The 21,753-nt window shown below is 46.4% G+C and overlaps 1 protein-coding gene across 14 annotated transcripts in view; it reads left to right on the top strand.

Annotated features, from left to right (window-relative positions):
- The first annotated feature begins 1,202 nt into the window (after positions 1 to 1,202).
- Positions 1,203 to 21,753, top strand: part of LOC141579552 (trafficking protein particle complex subunit 9-like) — a 166,686-nt gene continuing 146,135 nt past the window's right edge. For all 14 annotated transcript variants that reach the window (XM_074376117.1, XM_074376109.1, XM_074376095.1 and 11 more), the window contains exon 1: positions 1,203 to 1,439. The gene's annotated coding sequence lies outside the window, so the exon portion shown is untranslated. The remainder of the gene's footprint in view (positions 1,440 to 21,753) is intronic.

Genomic DNA, 21,753 nt, shown 5'->3' with positions numbered 1-21,753 from the left:
AAGATTGCAAAAACCAATCTCGTAGAAAAGGAGCCTGAATTCTGACTTTGGGAGATGGTTTTCCAGGACATTATTTTGCCATCTAGATCTACAGAAAGTTGCTATTCCATGCCCCAACACCTGGTCTCCCAACTTACTGGCCTGTCCTGCATTAAGGAGAATGAATTTGGACTCAGTAACACTCCTATCTTCCTAGCAAGCTGGGCACTGGAATTGAGGGCAGCTATCCCACACCCAGGGACATACTGTGTGCCCTTGATGGTTCCCCGATGGTGGGGAGTGGTTTACTCAGGAAGGATGTGGACTAAGCACCAAAACTCAGGCAGTGTGCTCCTTTTGGGATCTGACCTTGTACCTCCCGCTCTCCGCCAGCACAACACATGGGACAGTGGTGGTAAGGCAGAGATCTTGCCTGCCTGTGTCCCAGCGTGTAAAAGGGGAATATGTACTCTTTCCAAGGTAGTTCTGAGCGACAACACCTGCGGGTGCTTGGTTCCCAGAGCATAAGGAAACCCAGCTCCGCTTGGGGGCAACGGGTGTGATCCCCGTAGGGGTCCTGCAGAGGCCTTGGGTGGAGAGCTGGGCCAGGGAGGTAAAATATGAGCTGCGGGCCTTGAAGGGTTAGAGAAGTGTGCAGAGGCAGGACTGCTGCTTCCTTCAGGATGCCCCCAGAGTTAAAACTATTTCTCTCCATCTCTGCTACCCTCCTCCACACTCCAGATCGCTGCCTTCTCTCTGCTCCTCCTGTCCATGTCTCTCCCTCCACTTTTCCCCTTCTCCCCTCCTCCTCCCATCTTCTCCTTCCCTCGCTTCCCCACCTTCTCTTGCAGAACCCAGAGAGGATCGCTGGCCCTCCTGCGCATGCGCAGTCTGTGCCAGCTGGACCGAGGGTTGGAAGCTGCAACTCCGAGCCGGGGATCGGCCCCAAAGGCTTCTCAGCTCTTTCGCCCGGTAGGACTTTGGCTCCTGCCCTGGCGCTCCGGCCACAGCTGTCCAGGGCCAAGTGTGCACCTGCCGCCTCTCGCCCCAGCCGGGCTCCCCTCAGTCCGCGGCTGGCGTCCCCTTCCCCTCTCCCGCCCGCGAGTCCTCTCCTACCGGGCTTCCTCTCCTCGGGCGCCGGCGCGTCCCCGCCCCTAGGCGGGCTGTGTACCGGGCGGGCGGGGTCTGCGGACCCGGATGGGGGCGGGCGCCTGGGGCTGGTGCTGGCCTCCGAGCGGGGCTACAGCCCGCGTCCCCCCCCTCGCTTTCTCTGCCCCGCGACCCCGGGGCTGCCCTCCTCTCCCTTTCCCGCTCCCTGGGGACCAGCTCAGTGGTGTGGGCGCTGCTCCCCGGGCTGAGAGCCTCCGGCTGTGGACCCCAGCTTCTCCTGGTGGAGTCGGGAAAAGGGAGCGTCAGTGCTGAGCGAGCTTCAGTCTCCTCCCTCAGTGTTTCTGCCCCAGGTAAGTACCTTGAACACTTTCACGTGTTTTGATGGCGGTGCTTGATGATGTCACTGTTTTTATAGTGAGAGGGATTACAGTGTTGAAAGCAAGGCTTGGTTCAGTTAAAAATGAGCTGAAGGCATGAGACTGTGACATCCTCCATCCTACCCTCTCCCAGGGTGAAACGTGTGGCCGTCGATCTTAAAAAGATAGTTACAGTCCCTAACTAGCCCAGCCCAGCTAGGGTGTGTTAACAGGAACAGCACCACCAGAGGCCTTGGAGACTCAGGGATATTGCAGTCCTAAAGAGCTCCTGGCAAAATTTGGTTTGTTTTGGTTTTTTGTTCTTCTTAAATTGTGGGGCAGACTAGTAGTATAGAGGGAAAAATAATTGTCAAGAAATATTTTTTCATTTTACATCTTTATTGTGATATTGTTCACACACCATGAAGTCCACCCACTTAAATGCTACAATTCGGCAGCTTTAGCATATTCACAGTGGTGCAACCATTAATATTCCAGAACGTTTTCATCACTTCAGAAAGACCAGTGGAAATGAATGACCTATCCACGCCTTCCCAGTGCTGGTTCTAAAGAAGTTTCTTGGTTGTTCCTGACCATAAATTATCTTGTTACCCATAAAAAATCTGGTAGGAAATCTAAACAGAATTGTATTGAATCTGTCTATCAAAGCAAGAAGAATTAATGTCTTTATGGCATAAATTTCTTCTACCCATGAATATATCTCGGACCCTATATTTTCATATTTCCAGAGCCTGGCCCATGGGAAGTCCTCTTTAATTGTTGGGTTTGTGAATGATGAGATTCTATACATCGTTAGTTTCAACTGAAGCCTTTCACAGAAGAGAAAAGTAAACTCACTGAAGCCAAGTGACTCTCTGATGGTCAGAAAGAGTGACAGCCAGTGCTGGAGTGATCCAGTGGACTTGGTGTTTGTAACCAGAATTCTCCAGCACCTACAGCTAAGGGGATCAGAGTATTCTTTTATTTTTTCTAAATGGCGTTGCTTTTATTTTTACTTATTTTTTAAAATTATTTTTTATTGAAGTGTAGTCAATTTAGAATGTCAGTTTCAGATGTACAGCAGAGATTCAGTTATAAACATATGCATATGTATCTACATATGTTTTAGATTGTTTTTAGTACAACTCATTACAAGAAATTGAATATAGTTAACTGTGCTATATAGTAGGTCCTTGTCATTTATTTTATATTTATTAATGTGTATCAGTTAATCCCCCTTTTCCTGCCTGCTAACCACAGTTGGCTTTCTATGTCCATGAGTCTATTTCTAGCAGCTCCGTATTTGCTAGTAATATATGCTGGTTGGCTGCTTTCAGTTTCAGTAATTCCACCTTATCTGTGGACATTTTCCTTCTGGTGGGCCTGTGTGTGGCTTGCACACGTGATATAAGAGTTGTGTATTTGGGAGAACTCCAGGCCTCATATAGTGCCTGGTACAGAGTGCCCACTGAGCTGATGCTTGAACTGCGAAAAAAAACATAGTAAACGTTGGAATTTCCACTATGGTTGAGACTTCCAGGTTTCTATAACCTGTTTAGCCCACCTTAATGTTGGCTGCACCCATATTGGGTAATTTGGTGGAACTTCAAGGTATGGTGGTGTAGAGACGGGTCCTTGTATGCTTCTTCTCTTTCCGTTTTCTAAGACTCATTCTCCTGGGCCTTCCAGATACTCCCCCAGAAGTACCCAAGGCTGGCTTGGTGCTGCGCTGAGGCAATATTTGTTAATAAGGCCCTTTCCTCATCTCTTCTGAGCCTCCGTTTCCTTCTCTGCACAATGAAGACTTAGACTAGAAAAGTGCTTTTCAGTTTCTTTTAAGCCATGTTTCCTTTGAGAAACCGAATATACAAATCTCTCCTCCCATTCAACATACAGATTTTGACACATCCTACAAGGAGTGACATAGCTCTTTGTGGAAAATTGAAGTGATTGTGATTCCAGATGGCACAGAAAAGACTCTTCAGACATTTATTGCAGGGAGAGGGCAGGAAAGGGGCAGTATATCCCACTTTCAAGTGTGAGCACTGGAACAGGGGCTTGGGTTTAAATACAGTGTCCGACGTGGCCTCTCTCTAATATTTTTTTTTTTTGCCTCTCTCTAATTTTGCACAATGTGATAAAACTCTCTCCCTCAGTTTCTTAATGCGTCAAGTTGGGGTGATAATAATTTAAGTCTTTTGTGAAACATTATACACATAAGACATTTGTTTCTCGGTAGAAACAAAACCTGCGAGAGAATCTGGGATTACTTTAAAAAAAAAAAATCTTGTCCACAGCACTCTGTCTGTGTCTATTTTGAAGTTCCTTGAGGGTGAGGGTTGGGTCTAAAGTCCATCCTGGGACAGGTGGCCCATGGGTCTGTGTGCCGCAGATGGCCCCCTCCTCCCCAGGCCTCTTCCTCTCAGTCCAGGATGAAGTTACGTACTAGATTTACACAGAGATCTTGTGGAAATTGCTTTTCATTTTATTGTTTCACGAAGAAGGGCTGCCATCATGATCTCTGTAGTCAGCTTTTGGTGACTTGAAGGCTATGCAATTACGTTTTTCTATTTAATAAAAAGAAAAAAATTACAAGTACAAAATTAGACCTACGGTGGTGGCAGTGGCACTTGAAAGTGGGGACCATTAGCTTTGTTAGTTTCAGGTGCAGGGGCCTCTGGCCATGAGGACACATCATCGTGCTCTGAAGTTGGAGGGACCAGTGGGCTCAGTGGGAATATTTACTGAGTGTATCTCATGGGCTGGGCATTGACCTATTTGTACTGTGTGTTCCTTATTTGAGACAGTGAGCTCATTTAACCTCAATAGCCTCTTTAATAAATTAGACTTTTTATTTTGAGATATAATGTAGATTCCCATGTAGTTGTAAGAGATAATATGGAGAGGGCCTACGGACATTTTGCCCAAGTTTCTTTAAAGGTTCCATCTTGCAAAGTTGGGATACAATTCAGTAATGACTCACTAACCCTTTGAGGTTTGTGTTATTGCCCTCATTCCTATTCATGATTAAACTGGGGTTAAGAGGAGCACACAGGCCTGCCCAGGTCACCCATGGTTAGTGTAGAGTCGGGTGAAACGTGGGCTTGGGATTTCCAGGCAGTACCATCATGATGCTCTGTGGCAGGGAGCAGCATTCACTTTGCTTGTTTATTCATTCATTCAACAAGCATTTATTGAGTAAACTCTGTGTGTAGATGCTATCATAGGTTTATCTGATTCTTCAGCAGTATGGAGAATCCGGTAATGTTTCCTTCTTTTTTTAATCTGAGAAAATTAGCTCTGAGAGGTTATAAACACCCCAAAGGAAATATAGCTCATAAATGAGGGATAGTAAATTTGTACAGTTCCTTCTTCTTATGCAGGTGGGACCCTAGGCATTTTACATTTGTAAACTTCCATAATCCAGATATATTCTTGTAAGGCAAGGATTTTTTTTTAATTGAAGTATACTCTTGTTTACAATGTTGTGTCAATTGCAAGGTGTTTTTTTTTTTTTTCTTGAATTTGGAATTCAAAAAATATTTTTTGAGGGGGGTAAATAGGTTTATTTATTTGTTTCATTTTTTTTTAAAATGAGGTACTGAGGATTCAACCCAGGACCTCATACATGCTAAGCATGTGCTCTACCACTGAACTGTACCATCCTCCCCAAAGCAAGTTTTCTTATCAAGTATTCTGCAGCTTAGGAGTTCAAATAAATTGGAGTTGAAATCCAGGTCTTTTGATCCTACTGTGTTTCTTTGCATTATATCCTGCTGAGGGTTGTGGAAGCAGTTCCTTTATTCATTCCTTTATTCAGCAGTTTTGAGCACTGACTTTGCATCAGGACCTGGCTAGGTGCTTGGAAACAGAAAACAAGAAATGACCCTTTTCTGCAGAGGGCGGAGGCCTAGACCAAAAGCTGCGTAATGTGATCTGAGCTGCGGTAGCCATGTGCAGACGCTGAGGACAAACTGTACCCCCGGCTTTGCTTGGGCTTCCCCTGCCTTCTGACTGGTACACACCAGGTCACCGCAACCCAGTGAGGCCCGCAGCCCGCAGCACAGTATGTACCTCGGTCTCCTCTTCCCTCTCGTCAGGGCCTGCAACATGAACATCCCTGACTACGTGCAGTGTGCTGAGGACCACCAGACTCTCCCCGTGGTGGTCCAACCCGTGGGGATCATCTCAGAGCAGAATTTGTTGTGCATCTATAAGCGAATCTCCTTGGTGAGGCAGATAAGCCCGTGCGGCTCGCAGTGGGCACTCTGTATCCAGTAAAGTCACCACTATGCACCCGAGAATGGGTGGAGCGACTTCCAGACCCACCACAAGGTCGTGAGCCTTGTCACCATTACCGACTGCCTCTTGGCCAAGACCTTCGAGAAGCTCCACCTGCAGAGGAGCTGTATGGCACCATGCTCTATGACTCTCGGCTCTTTGTCTTTGTGCTGCATTTGGGAGGTGGCCGAGCAGCCGCGCACCGACGTGGCCTTCAATTTACGAGGACTGCAGGGTGGTGGAAAAGAGGATCGAGGACTTCACTGAGTCTCTCTTCATCATGCTCAAGTCCAAGTGCCTGGACGGTGCATCCAACAAGTCTGGGGACAAGATCCTCCTGCTCTACATCCTGTTTGAGAAGGAGGACTTCGTGGGACTGGACACAGAGAGCAGGAATGTCTACCTGCATGCCCGGCCACCCTGGCTATGTGAAGGGTTGCTTCCCTACATCCAGAAAGGTATCAGCAAGGAGGAGGGCTGTCTTGTAGCCAAGGCGTGAGGGAGGTGAAACCCGCCGGTTTTCAGACGTTTAAAAGTGAATCCGCCTTTGTTTCGGAGAGATTCTTTTAGGGTTATTATGGACACTTACTCCCGCTTTTCAGCCAATTAACCTGGTGTGACCGCTGGAGTTGCTGTCCAATAGAGTAGCCAAAGCCACAGATGCTAGGAGAGCTGGGGAGGAGGCTGCTCTGAGCTGAGATGTGCTCTAGGTCAAATGCACATCAGACGCTGAGACTTGTCTAGAAAAAAAATGTAAACAATCTTGTTACTTTCTTTATTGATTACATGTCAAAATGATAGTATTTTACATACAGTAGAATAAGTAAGATATGTTTTAAAATCAGTTTCTAGGGTTTTTTTTGGGGGGGTTACCTCTTTAAATATGGCAACTGGGAAACTTTCTTTACATGGCTCACATTTCAATCCTGTTGGACAGCCTCTCCTGGGACAGTCTCATCCCTTTGCTTATAGATGTCATGCTGAATCCTGAGATGCAGAATGAGGCGCTGGTTGAGCTGGGGGTGGAGCCAGTGTCTCCTGCTTCCCAGTTCCAGCAAGTGCACGGCTCAGGCCCTCTCTCCCTGCCTGACAAACACCATGCCAATTTAGGACAACAGAAACACTGCCAGGGGCTTCCAAATGAGCTCCTTACGCAGGGAAATGCGTGTCACGGAGTATGGGGCACAGCAGGGAAAGATTCGTCCTCTCTTTGTCCCTGTGATTAGGTCAACGGACCCACTTTGCCTTGGAAGTGCAGACGAGTTCTTCTGGGCTGCCTACCCCCCCAACTTCTGCTCTGTTTCCCTGTGTATCTATCGAGATATCCCTCGGGCAGAAGAGGGTGAGATGCCTTTGCCGAGAGGTGGTCCCCCTTTGCTGTGGAGATTGTGGGAATCTGTGTCCCCCCGGCCTACGGCCTCGTGCCTTGACTCTGGAGAGGGCTCATGGCGGTCCCACAGGTGACGGTCGGAGGACCTGGCACGTGCTGCCGGGCCCGAAGTGGAGGAGGTGTTCTGCGATTCTCTGTGAGTCTAATATCAGATTCTACTTTCTGGTTGTTGGTAAGTTGGAGGAGAAGATGCCAGAGAATTGATAAAAAGATAGTCCAGACAAGTCCTGTGAGTGACATGCACAGGGGACCCGAGTCCCACCTGCTTGTGGTGCCTGGCGGGCTCTGGATGAATTTTCACTTCCTCCCCGGACATACCTCTGTGGCTTAAGGAAGGGGCGAGGCATATCGTGGCCATGACCTGTACTTGTCCTCGCAGGGCCCTGTGATCTACACCGCTTTCTCCCCTTCTGCTTCTTGTAGATGAGCTGGCAGATGTAGTGGTCTGGGCAAAGCTGAGGGCACAGATGCCAGCACCGTGCCACTCCCAGGCTGGCTCCATTCCCGTCACCTGTCACCTCCTGCTCAGTCCCCAGTCGTCAGTGAATGTAGGTGCATCGGTGCAACGTAAGCAGGGACCAATTTCTCCCCCTGGTCAGAATGGTGGGTGAGCAGTGGAAGCCTGGAGCCCTGCCCCAGACCCCTAGCCAGTGCCTCCTCTTTTTTCACAGGAGGCACTGGTGATATGTTTGCTCAGCAACTGCTTGGCTCTGAGTCTGCAGACCCACCAGAGAATGCCAGCTTGTTTTTGCCTTTTGAAGTGTGTCCTTGGGATTTGGCGGAGTAGCTGGTTGTGTGCTTAGCCCATAGTGGTTGACACTGTCACCATTGTTTACCCAGAACCTCGTGTACCAGGCATGGCTCTCGGCATCAAAATACAGCAGCGCATTAAACCTCCCTCCTGGTGGGTCTGTCTGTTTTGGTACCATAAGGGCTCAGCCAGCATCTGAATGTCAGTGAGATAACGCGGCCAGTGAGCTCGGGTCAAGTACGCTCTCCTCCAGTCACTTTTACTCCATTGTTGCTTTTACTATTCCACAGTCATTACTTTTTTAAACAATGCTTTGGTGCAGGAACAGAACCTAAATCTCTCCTGTTACTCTTGGTGGGAGTGAGTAAAATTGTCCAGCTTGAAATGCGACCACATTTTGTAGCTCAAAAGCTGTCTACACGCATCTAGGTGAAGTTTAGTTTTGGGGCGCTGACCACGTTGGGGTCCCCCGGCAGCGCCGCTCGCCTCAGGCCTCTGCCTTCCCTGGAACAATAGGTGAGGGTGGGTCTCACCGTCCCCTCGTCCCTGTCCTCACGAAACTCACCTAAATTCTTGTAATTGCTGTCAGTTATTTTTGTTCTCATGTTTTTCTAATTTTCGCTGTTCCTCTTTTCCTTTTTCTATTTCCCTTTCTATCTTCTACCGCCCTGTGAGCATGTTGTTGCGTCTGAAAAGTGGACTGTGCACACCCTGCATTGGAAATAGTGAGATTGTTCTCCGTGCTGTCCCCATCGCTTTAAAAAGCAAAAACCTTAACAGTTGCCTTGATCCATATATTATCCTAGTCATCTTTTTATTTTCTAGTTTTTTGGAATTTTTGCTTTGTTAGCACATCACCCACTGGTGTTTGATACCTGTTAAAATACTTGCTTTGAGGAACCAGTTTGGTCCTCCTCATGTTTGGTGACAAATGCGCCCTTATTAAATTTGTTTGATTGTTTTGAAGAAGTGAGATGCGAATTGATTTAGGCGGCTGCTGAGGGATTTTTTTCATGGAGTATTTAAACTTGGAAATTCAAAATCTGCAGCATCTTCCTTGATTCTGGCTTTCACACAAACGTGCTTGGCACGAGGTTCCGGGCTGTTGCTGTTTGACGTGCGTGACGGAGCTTCCTGGCCGGTGGTCACTGGTGAGAAAGTGGCAGGCTCGGAGATGTGCAGCTGCAGGGGATGCTGTTGGAGGAAGCAGTCACCGGTTTTGTGTTTTTAGTTTTTTGTTTTTGCATTCACTTTCCCCGTGCCATTTACTGTACTTTGCCTTCATAGAGAGGCAGGAGCGGGTCTAAACTCCATGCCACTCTTATTTTCCCTTTACGAGGCTGGTTTTTCTGAGTATCAGAACAACATGGCCTTCTACTAAGTAGCTGGCTCACTTGGATCTGGTGGATACAGGGACCGCTAAAGGGGACCGTAGCTTCCTCTCTGCTCCAGCCAGTGGGCATTCAGAGCCGGGTCTGTGGTTTGCCTCAGCAGCCATGCAAGCCTCACTGTACCAGCCTTTATTATTAACCCACGTTGGCAGTAAATAGCTGACTCCGTGTCTGTTGCAGCTGACGTCCACCACTGACGGCCGTGTCGTTAGTTTGCGGTAGTGAGTCTCCAACACCCCATTCAGCCGTGAAGTGACCTTGCATTCTCACCCACACCCTGGTTCATCTCACCCGGGGAAAGGGTTTGGCCACCACCGTCATGCTGGCCATGAGACCTTGTTTCTCCTTTCATGCCCTGGTCCAATTGTGGACACCTCATCCTTCACTGACTTGGTCTCGCTTGAGACGGGCCAGACTTTCTGAAAGAGTCCATCACATTCTGGGGGGGAACAGAACAGAAGTAAGAGTAGCAAGAAGGTGTCTAGGCTATCTGTGTTGGCAAATGCAGGCTGGGATCTGTGAAGGCTGGGCTGTGCCTTGGACACAGGCCTTTCCCGTGGCTCCCGATAGCCCAGGGGTCGGAGTGAGAACAGCCTTGCCTGGGTTTCCCCATCCTCATCTGCTCACTGGCAGGTGTGTCTGCTAACTCGGAACTGCCCCAAACCTCGGGCCCTTCAAATTTCAGACCACAGGAGAACCTTGAGTCCCTTCTCTTGGGCCTCCTTTGTGAGAATCCAGTGCCTTCTGAGGTGACCAGCGGCAGGAGATGCCTCCCCCTCCAGTGAGCTCTCTTCGGAGGACTGTGACGCACTGTACCTTGCTATGAGCTTGTGGGGTTCCATCCGTGGTCCTTGCAGAACCAGACTTGAGACTGGCTTAGCGATAGAAATGACAGGACTGATTCCAGGGCAGGGCCGGGCGGAGGAACAGGGGAAATTGAATGTGACCTCAAACACCTAGGTGGGTTCTGGGTCTGTTACTAAAATCGGGAGCCTGGGAGGTACCTACCAGCAATCGAACTCTAGAGTAAATGGTGGACATGAGGCATTTTTAAGATTCCATTTGTCATCCAAGTTAGGACTTCAAAGAGGCACTCGGGTCTATGGCCCCGGGGCTCAGGTGAAGGAGCAGGACCACAGATACACGTTGGGAGTCGTCATTCTTAGCTGGTGTTCACAGCCGTGCAGGTGGATGAGCTCATCTCGAGAGGTGCAGACTGAGGCTGAGGCGGGGCAGGGCTGTGCCTGGGTTGGAGGAAAGCCCAGACCATGCAGCTTTGGTGTGTCAGTCAGTGGCGTTTGGGATTTTCAGAGCAATGGCATTTATCCTTAAGGGTCCTGGGGGTGGGCAGGGCCACCCAGGAAGAAATATGAAGGAAGGGTTTTGGCCACGCGTGCGCGTCTTGGGATGATGCAGAGGCTGCATGGTCCGGGAGGGGAACCTACTCGGAAGCTGGAGTCGGAGTGGGGAGTGGGGAGTGGGGAGTGGGGAGAAGGTAGTCACACTCACCTGTGAGAGAGGGACAGAGGCCTAGGGAGTCTCCACCCTAGCGGACTCTCTTTCCCACGAACAAAAGGCCAGCAGACAGAAGATTTGAGGTGAGAAGGGACGGGCGCTGGGAGAGGAGCCAAAGTGGAGAATGGTGGTTGGACAGTTCTGGAATAGTCTCCCTGCAAAATAGAGTTAAAAAAACCAAGACTCTTAAGAACATTGATAGTGACGTTGGAGGAGATAGTTCTTTTTCTGGCCTCCTAAAGATAAGGCATGTATCCGGGGATACACAGAAGTATCGGGCAGTCTGGTCCTGGGGCTTGACCCTTACCAGGGGGAACAATGCAAGTTTAAAGGGGGAGAAGGGCAGCGGAGGGAAACTAGCCAGGCCTCGTGTCAGGTACCAGTCGGCCGCACTACTTGCGTGTTGCATTCACATCCATGTCTCCCAGGTGGGCGGTGGCAGCCCCCTTTTGCAGATTGGGAAGCCTTCTCAGAGGGGTTAAGGGATTGGTCCGTTTAGCGGCTAGTTAATGCTGTAGCAGGATTCAAGCAGGGCCTTTTCAGACTTCAAGGGCATGTTCTATCTACTAATTCCGGTACCTCCCTGTTGTACCTGGATTGGTGAATTGGGTCAGTTTTGGAGCCTTTCACAAAAAGTACGATTTAAGTGCCTCAGGACTGTTTCACAAAGCTCAGTGTTCTTTAATGGTTCAGAAGCACCGCAGTGATTTTCGCCCCACAGAGGTAAGGTCTTACTCCTTTGACGCTGACGTGGTGGCAAATGACGTACAGGTGCAAAACCAGACTTAGCAGCTTCTGAAGGGAAACTCTCCAGTTCTCCCTTGATAGGCTTTCTTCCACGGGATGTAACCTGCTGCAGCGTAGATCTGAGCTTTCCGTATGGAGTGAGGGTTTGATATCCAAAGTTAGCAAAGAAGGGTCAGATGGAGAAAATCGACGTTAACAATTTATTTTGGGGTTTCATTAGACAAGATGCACTATCGCTTAATGGCCCATATAACGTATGTAATTGAGTACAGAACATTGCATTCCTTACTTTCTAATGAGAGCTGTCTTGCAACGTAAGGTTGTCTGCTTTGGAACTTCAGCTCAGCCATTAGGGCACCTGTCAATGTGTTGGTGTGATTGTATTTACACAGTGCATGTAATCTGGGCTTCCTCAGCCCCAAACACTCCAGTGCAGAATCATAGGCTGTACCCATCACTTAGTTACACAAATACTTCTACAACTATATGATACAAAAAAAAAAAAAGAGAGAGAGATAGAGATTGCCTTTATCAAAGTTCCTTTGATTTTAACTGCAAACTGTTGTTGAGCAGCTCTGGTTTCCTTTGGATATGAATATGTACATTTCTTTGCATGTAACTTGGATTTTAGACTAGAACACCAACCTCTTGCTTTGCATGAGCCACAAAACTGATAGCCAAATGACATACGTATGAAACATTTTATTCTTTTCTTCTGAGACAGAATCCTTGAATCTGGGACTTAGGCTGTGATTTTGCTTTTTGCTTTTCCCACCCCTCTTGTTGTCTCACTCCTTTATCCCACGTGGCCTCCAAGAGGTCATGGTCTCCGAGGAGCAGGTGGACAAACACCAGTTGGTCGCCAAGCAGTCCTGCTGTAGAGGGAGCCCAGCCAAGAGCTAAAGGACATCATCAGAGAGGGCTTCCTTGAAGAAATGGGCTCTACATTCAGTTATGAGGGCAGAGTAAGAGTCAGCCAGGAGAAAGAATCAAGAGGGTGACTCAGGTTGCAGGAGCAGCCCGGGTAGAGGCCTGGAGGCTTGTGGGGTGGGGACTCGGGGAGAGTGCACTGTGTGGTCCAGGGTGGAGGGTGCCCCTGCTTGGAAGGACCCTGCAGTGGGCCTAGGGATGGAGGGCTTTGGAGGAGCTTGGTTTTTTACTAGAACTGACACAGAAGAGGCAGTGAAGGGTGTCAGCATAAAGTGACCCTCAGGAGAGGTACTCATGGTTTTGCTTCTGATGTTCTACAGAAAGAAGGGGTCGGGGTGGGCGAGAGCAGCTCTGCCCGTCCCTTTGAGACCCACCCCTTCATTCATTTATTCATAACACATGCAATTCTGAGTGTCCAGGGGAGAGAGGGTGGACTCACAGTAGTAAGCAAAATGTATTGCTTCTTGAGAGCTTAGCAGTGTCAGAAGTTGTCTTAGCGTAGAATGTTCTAGGAACACAGCAGGGGCACCTATCCCAAAGTGCAGAGTTTCAAGGGAAGGAAGGCTTCCTTGACAAACCGTCAAAATGAGCCTGGAGGCAAGTGGGAATTAGCAGAAGGTCAGGGGGCACCTGAGGTCATTGGGGACCTGGGTACTGAGGTGAGGCTGGGCGAGCAGGGTCGGGGGTGGGGCTAGAACTCTACCAGGGAGCCTCTGAAGGGTTTGAAGTGGGGGTGACTTAATCAAATTTGTGCTTTGGGAAGGCTGTCCTGGCTGTGTGTGTGTGTGTGTGTGTGTGTGTGTGTGAAGCGGGGAAGAGGGGGAGAGTGCCACCAATTGGGAGGGTCATTAGAAGACCATTGACAGGCTTGGGGGCCACCAGTGGGAGAGGGGCGTCGGGGCTGCTTGGGGACGGCAGGGGCAGTGTGGATGCCGGATTTCCTCATGGGGAGGGCTTATTAACGGGGAACACCTAGCGGCACCTTGTGGCTGGAAGAAAACGGATGCAGCCAGGTGGACTTTTCTCTTCTTCCCTGCCTTGTGTGATGATCTTAGCTCAGCCAACATTTGGAAGAGAAGAGCTAAGTTTCAGGGTAGTCCAGGACTTTGTTGAGCTCTTTCGAGTGAGATCTGATAGGATTTATGCTTGTGTTGAGATCTGCATGTTCACTTAGCTAGAAACGTCCCGTCTTTTGGATTTCCATAGGGGTATTTATTCTTGATAAAGATTGCTTTCTTGGTGAGAGGAAATTTAATACAGCTGCTGTCTTTCTCAAAAAAAATTCTTATCTTTTAAGAAATTTAAAATTCAAAAGAATAGCAAAATTTAAAAATGATAAAGTAAGGCTTTGGTGTAGTTTCTTTGGATTCTGAGTTAATGTAGAGTTAGAGCCTTTGCATTACTTAAATAGCACATCCTTGTCAGTATTTAAAGAGCTGTTAGTGAGCGCCCCAGGCCCCACTTCTCAAAGCATCATTAAATCTTGCTCTGAAATAGTGAAGTCATAAAGTTCTTGTTGGCAGAAACCAAACGGTTTATAATTTGCAGCATAGCACCCTTTATAAAATAATAATAGGTTCAAAATTAAGAAAGTGGAAGGTAATTGATTTTTTTAAAGCTGAAACATAAACTCTCTTGTGTTAATGTTGCAACTGGTAATTTCGAAAAGAAAAATCCTACTGTAGTATCATCTACGTGGAATACATATATGTCTATCACGTTTGCAATGTAACTGCGCAGTGGTTTTTGAAGACAGGACCATTCCAGCTGAGATACTGGCAGTGATGCTTGCTGGTTTTCAATGGAAGACCCTAAATTTGCCTACTTAGCTTTATTCTTTTCTTTTCTGTTCTCTCTCTCTCTATCTTTTTTTTTTTTTTTTTTTTTTTTTTTGTAGTGAGAGGGCTCAGTAGTGCTTTGCCAGCATGATTTTGGGACAATTTGGGGGCAGATATCGTGCACAAGCAGTGAGATATTTCCATGCATTTTACTTTCCGGACATCACCATGGAACATGTGGGGGTTTGTGCCTGCAGGCCGGGATGCTGCAGGACTCCCTGGTCCATCACAGTTATGTCTTGGAGCTGCTCCAGTCAGTGAATGACTTTCTGTGGCTTGGAGGTAAGGTGATCTGATGCAGATGATCAGATGTGTAAGAAAGTACTGTTACTTGAAATAGAAAACCTATCAAAAATGGCTCTAAAATACAGGATGAAGGAAGAGAAATGGCTGAGCTGCTTGCATGGGGAATATTCTCAGGTACTCCGTCATTGTGACTCCTGTCACTCCCCACCCCCCCAGCCCGGCACGGCAGTCATGCTGAAGCAAGCATGCACTTCCTCAGAAACACGCTGAATTTCCTTGTGCCTCTGTTTGTTGGCTTTTTTTTTTTCAAAGCACATCTTGCCCTTTGCTTAAATGCCATCCCTGCCTAGTCACCTCTTACACTCATACTTCTGGACCTCGTCCGTGCATAGCTGCTGAATGGATGAACAGAATGTAGTATCTCCATGTAGTGGAACATTATTCAGATGTAAGAGTGAATAAAAAAGAAAAAATAAATAAAGGGGAATATGAAACTGGCCACCTGCTCTGGGAAGTGCACACTGACTGCTCAACCCGCCCTTTTCCCTTTGAAACCCAATCACTTATGCTCCTCTCTACTCTTTTTGATAGTACTTACCAACTTCTGATAAACTTTAACACTTTCAAAAAAAAAAAGAGAGAGATGCTGATACGACTTCAACATGGACGAGCCTTCATAACAGCACGTTAAGTGAAAGGAAGCAGACACAAACGGCCACATATTGTTGACTTCAGTGATCTGAAATGCTCAGAATAGGCACATGCAGAGGCAGAGAGCATGTGATGGTTGCAAGGGGCTGGGTGGAGGGGGGTTGGGGAGTGACTGCTAGTGACAGGGGTGTTCTTCTGGGGTGATGAAGTGTTCTGGAAATAGATGGTGTTGAGGGCTGCACAACCGTGAGTGTGCAGAAGACTGCTGAGCGCTGTCTCTGGGAGTGCCTGTGGTTGGGGGCGGATTTATTTTGTTCTCATCCGTGAAGAGTCATCTTGTGCTGAGGCCATTCTACTCCAGTGAGTGGTGAGGCTCAGAGACTTTGCAGAGTCATGTGTTATTTTCCCCCTCGCTGAGTGTAAGCAAAAAATTTTTAAGCCTGAGAAAGTGCTCCATCTGCAGAAATGTCTTTCAGTTTTGCATGGTGTAAAAATCTTGAGAGATTTTTAATCGTTGAGGACAGCCTGTGGGGGGAAACAGCCCGTGAAGCCTGGGTGACACTGGGAAGAGCCGCTCTTCCATCCCTGACAGGGGTGGGGATTTCACCCCCGTTCAGGCAGTGAAGGGCCCAGACCCGTGAGCGGAGTTGACAATCGTGAATATTTATGTGTATCCGCTGCTTCATCTTGGATATTAATTTCAAGCTGAGTCAGTTTGTGGCGGCAGCCTCATCCTACATCAGGAATCTATACTATCTGCTCTTTGAGGTGAAGACCTGACAGACTTGATTATTTAACAGTCTCCCTTGAATTGATATCTCAGATTCCTTTGTCAATAGTAAAACAGCAGAAATATAGACGTCCTTTAATGCCGATGTGACCTGGAGCAGATTTAGTCTCTGTGCCTCAGTGGCCTTATCTGCGGGTGGGGAAGATGATAACAGTGCTTCCCTCAGAGGGGCTGGTGAGGGGAGAGTGAGGAGCACAAAGGGAGGACTTACACGAGATGCTCATGAATGACAAAATTTTGTGCTCTCAGCCTGTTGAGGCTTCAGGGGCAGAGATGGTCGAACAGAGCAGTCCTAGCCGGAGCTCGATCCGTGTTGGCAGCTGTTATGATCAGTATCACCCCTGTGGGTTATCAGGCAGTTTTAAGACTTGGTAATAGGAATTCATGAATAATGTTAAAAGATTAGACAACTCAGATCCGGTTTACATAGTTCTCAAGATTTCCTATGAGAAATGGATATTTTTCCCCCATCTTTAATCTGAGTTGAGTCTCTAAAAAAATTCTGTATTCCTCCATCTTTTTGATTTAATTCTCCATTTCTTGAAAAAAAAATTCTTTAAATGGAGTTACTGGTGTCTGAACTGAGGGTCTCATGCATGCTGAGCACATACTCTCTCAAGTGAGGTATAATCTCCCCCGTGATTTTTTTTAAACTTTTCTTTCTTAGTATTCAGAGGTAGGAGGCCTCTAATTCTTTTCCTGGAGACATGTCCATGAACCTGTAAATCTATAATTAGTGGACAAAATTTGGTTTATGAAAAAATTCTATATAACATTCTGCAATCCATTCAAAAGGAAATGCTCATTGACATAAAATGTTTCTCCTTTATGGTGATTTCTAATTTTTTGTCTGCCTTAACTTATTAAAAGTAATCCTCATCATCATAATGACCAAGCTTGCACTGAGTGGACACCTCCCTAAGGCTAAAATGCTTTCCTCACGTTTTACCTCATAGCAGGTGTTTAAGGGTAGGTATCAGTGTCTACTTTTTTGCAGCTGAGGGATTGAGAGATGGGGCAGCTTGTCCAAAATCTCACACAGCTGGCCCTGGCAGACTCAGGGCTGGAACCCAGGCTGCACATGATGCTTTCTCAATGGCTTCTCTGATCAGCCCCGTGTTGAGTGGTTTCCCGAACTCCTGTGAGTCCATAAATGAACGATTTTAGCGGTCTCAGTTTGATGAAGCCTTCAAAGTAGACACACCAGTGAGAATGTGAGACAGAGTGGCATAAATTGAAATTGTACATTTTCACAAATGTTGCATTCTCAGGCAATGACTTAAAAAGTTTATTTTTTTATTTTAGTGCTTTGTAAACACTAAAAACAAAACATTAAAAATGATTATAGTGCAAAATAGGAGTGGGCTTTGAAAGTCCAACCATTGCTAATGATGTTGCTTGTTTTTCTCTAGTGGTGCTTATTGACAGAAAAATTTACAAAGACTGAATTGGTTCTATGTAGTCTTAGTATGGAGGAAAGTTTTGTCAGTGAATATTGTAAGTAAAATCTTTACTCTTTTCTTTCCTGATGATGAATATGTAAGTTGTTTTCATGGCTTAAGTACATTTCCTCATTTGTGAAATTTGAGTGATGCCGTTTACCTTGTTTGACTGTGAGATGTAGACGCCTTGTATACGAAGCACCCAAGAGCTGCTTAGTAAAAATATGCTGTCACAAGGACAGATAGTTTAGAAGGATCAACTCTGAATACTAAAGAGGGTGGCTTGTTTCTGATGCATATTCAATATGCATATATATGAATATATGAATATGGCTTAAAGTAACAAGGATTCAGGGTTTTGTGTGTGTGTGCAGTATGAAGGTTTAATGAAATCTGTATCATTCTAGTGAGACAGGGACTAGTTAAATCACCTTAAGCAGACGGCCTTGAAGATTATTTACACAGAATGTGTGTTGTTACAACTCAGAATTCATGTTGCCGTGTAACCATCCACTCAGACATTTAAATTCGTAGAAATCTGACCAGAACTATTAAGTTTAGAAAAATCCACATTGATCATTTTAAGGGAATAAGCTTCTTTCTTTTGTGATTAAAGAAATTTTGATTTATTTTTCTGCACTCTTAATAGGTTTTAAAATATCAAAACATTGATTTGACATGTCACTTTTTTTATAGAATAAACTCATGCTGTTTTAATGTGTAAATAAATGTTTTTGTATTTCAGTGCACTTGTATGATTTCCTGGCTCTTTGAGAAGTATTTTGCAAGATACTTAGATTACCTACTGTTGGAAAAATACAGACGTGACTTTTATGAATAGAGGTCTAGTACAGATCTGTTGGTTTTTGCTACAGTGCATGACATGAGGCCTAGGAGAGAGAGCTTTGCTGCTGATTGCCGTAAGGAAAGATCCCAGATCTCAGTCTCCCCTCCTGTAAAATGAAATGGCTGGACTGGATTCTTTCCTCTTCTAAGATGAGTTTCCATGAGCCTGTGTCTTTTGTTTATATTCAAGAGTATTAGCAATGTCAGATTAAATACTGAATACCCCTCCCTTCCCCGAAGCAAACTGCAGTATGTGCTACATAAGCTTTTAGTTATCTGATTCTTGTTTCTGATTCAACAGGCAATTTTTGTGTTGCATCTTTCCCGGCAACCTGGAAGGTCTTTTTAGCCATAGGAGGCGCTGTTGCACCTTCATACAGTCTTAATTTTCCTGTTTGTAAAAGAAGGCTTAACAAATATTTTTTTGCTTTGATTCCTTTGCTAAGTGCTTCAGAATAGCACAATGTCCATTATGTCTGTCTACCTGGAAAAATTATTCTGCTTATATCTTTGTTTTATTCTGTCATCTCGCTGTGAACATTTCAGACATGCTGTGCAAACAATGGCAAAATCGGTCTTTTATTCCAGTGTTAGCAACCAGTGAGCCGGGATTTTATAAAGCAGCTAGAAGCGGCCTCTTGAGCACCTTAAAGCTGAAAAGTGTACTGAGTTCCCTGAGTATTGACCCAGCCGCTGTGTGTCATTTGGTGGGAGGTGATTTTGTACATAGAAGAAGGGGTGTAGTGATTTGACTTGGGTTTGCGTGCACGTGCTGCCACTGAGCCACGTGAGCCTGAGTCAGTTTGTTCTGAGTTTCTCCCTCGTCTGTGAGATGGGGATGCTCATATATGCTTTGCAGAATTGTGAGAATTAGAAATTATGTAAATTGTTTAGCACAGTGGGAATGTCAAAGGGCTCATAAAGTTTGTCAAGGGCTCATAAAGTTTAGCTCCTGTTTTGTATGAAGCCATCATTTTACAGTCTTTGGCAATTACTAAGAAACAGGAAAATAAGAAAAGCTGGTTTTATGCTGAAAGATATTTGAGGAGGTTCCATAGTTCCTATACCCATAATTTAGCATCAGCAAAGTCAGGACCGTTACACAGTCGCCCTGAACCAATGTTAAGCCACAGAATTTTTTGGTACTTCATATATATTGGGGCTTAAGTGGACCCAATACTTATACACATGTTTCCTCCAGCAGCCAACTGAGAGATGACACAGAAGAACAGACAGGCGATAAATGTCTCCTGTATTACTGATGAAGCCACGTTCTCCATGAACTTCAGGGCTGTGGGAAAATGCGTGTCATGATACTGTGTCCCAGAATTAGAGACTCACGCAGTCCCAGGTAACTCTGGGCCACAGCGAGCATTCCCTTAAGATGATCTGCCCCATCCTGCACAGGGCTGCCCTGCCATGGAGCTGAGCATCCCGGGTGCTTCCCAAGGGTGGCCAACACTGGAGGGAAAGGAAAGGTTTCATATGCCCTGCTTGTCTCTCCGGACTCACACCTCAATCTGTTATTGTGAAGAGTGCTAGCCGTTGGCCAGGGGTCAGGGGTGTGAAGGGGGAAGCACTCTCCATGGACCAGAGGAGTGTGGAGGAGGCATCCATTCTCTCAGTTTAAACAGGTGGTGAGATGCAAGAGAATGGTGCTCTCCAAGAGTTTATAAGAGGGGAAATAAGGATTTCCTTTGGGACTCAGACTAGCCATGAAACACAGAAGATGATTAGTAGGGAGGCTTGTAAATCACTTTCTTATTAAATTCACATTTGTTGAGCACCAAAAATGTGCTACATTCTTTTCTGAGCGTTTTACAGAAATGAATCCTTCAATCTTCACAACAAGTGAGTAAGGGAGATTTGATTGTTATCCCAGGTTTACAATGTGGAATTTGAGGCATGGAGAGAGTAAGTAAGTTGGCCAAGGTCACAGAGCTAGTAAGTGGCAGAGCTGGTATTTAAACCCTGGCTGTCTGGTTTCCAGGCTCCCAGGGATGGGCTTTGGGTGTTTACAGGTATCTGCATCCCTGGATCTCTGTACCTCTGTGCATCACTTAGCCCAGAAAGGACAGGGAAAGGAGAGATACACAGGTGCTCACAGTCGTGTCTCAGCCACAGTCCACGGACAGTGCACTGTGATTGGCGTTAAATGTCTTCTGGGCAGCGGATCTGTTCGTATGACAGAAATTTAGTCCATTGAGTTAATCTAGAAAACCTTCCTGCTCTGCTTCTGTCCATGGTTGCCATGTGACTGCCTGCCCGTGATTGGGCCGTTGAGGAGAATCTGTACTCATAGTTGAACTCTGATATTTCAGTCTGGTTCGTAGTTTCACATCTCCTGTTACATTAATAAATTCAATATCTGGTTTCTTTGCATCAGTCTCTCATGAGTTTGGTTAATGTGACATCAGTCCATGGGAGCCCAGGGTTGCTGACGGTATATTTTCTGAGCACGTTGTGGCACTTCTACCCGTGCGGACCTGGGTGGAAAATTTCCGCCTTCCGCACTGATTTCCCCGAACAGTAGGGTCCTCTCCCACCCCCGGATGTGAGGCTGGGAGCTCTCAGAGTAGGCCAGTCAGAGGCCAAGTCCACCAATCAGAAAATGATGCAGTCCTTGGAAGTGGGTTTAATAGAATAAAAGAGCTTCCAGGTAGTCCGATGGGCTGTTCGAGTCCATTTGGTGAAAAGCTATCCACTGTTTCTGGTTGAGCTGCTTCTTTGCTGTTGAAAAGTCTGGATTACATGGAGGGATTTTAAAAAGCAGAAAGGTGTGATTTCATGTGGTACATCCACACCGGTGAGAAGTGATGGATGACCGCCTGTGTGAGGCATAGACAGAGTCTTACAAACTTCATAAAACAGCTTTAAAAGCTCTGCCATCTGAGTGCACTTCATATGGGGTCCAATTCATGACTGGGCATGCTGAGAGGGCAACTAATTGATAATGGCAGAAAGGACACGGAGGCATCAAAAGGTCTCAGTCATGTTCCCTGTTTAAAGGATGTGGCACAATGTAATATATTTGAGCTGGTTCTTCACTGAACAGTTTTGAGTGTTTTCTGGGACTCCCCAGTGCACCAAGGTTCCGTGCAGCTGGGTGTCCCCTCAGTGCAGCTCTGTCAGTGCTCATCCTGGGCTGACGTGGTGTCACGGGGAGCAGGACGGTCAGCGTCCCCGGCTCCTCCGAGCTCCGTTTCTTCATCCGCAATGCTGGGTTTCTCTTCGGTGTCTACTTAGTAGATTTGCTGAGAATCACACGTGATCGTTGTCAGGGGCGATTTGTGGTTGTCTCTGTGATTGTCATATAGTGAATATTTGATAGAAACTCTTGTGTTTTATTAAAATTATGGCTCCTAGATTGCAGTGGTTTTTAGTCTGCATTTACTCATTTTATAAATTTATTCTTATTTTTAAATATGTACTTATTTTTATTTATTTTTATGAAGGTACTGGGGACTGAAGCCAGCACATTGTGCATGCT

Source organism: Camelus bactrianus, chromosome 2, assembly GCF_048773025.1.
Source record: "Camelus bactrianus isolate YW-2024 breed Bactrian camel chromosome 2, ASM4877302v1, whole genome shotgun sequence".
Classification (NCBI taxonomy): Eukaryota; Metazoa; Chordata; class Mammalia; order Artiodactyla; family Camelidae; genus Camelus; species Camelus bactrianus.
The sequence above is the reverse complement of the archived record's forward strand: the minus strand, read 5'-3'. Positions and strand labels throughout refer to the sequence as shown.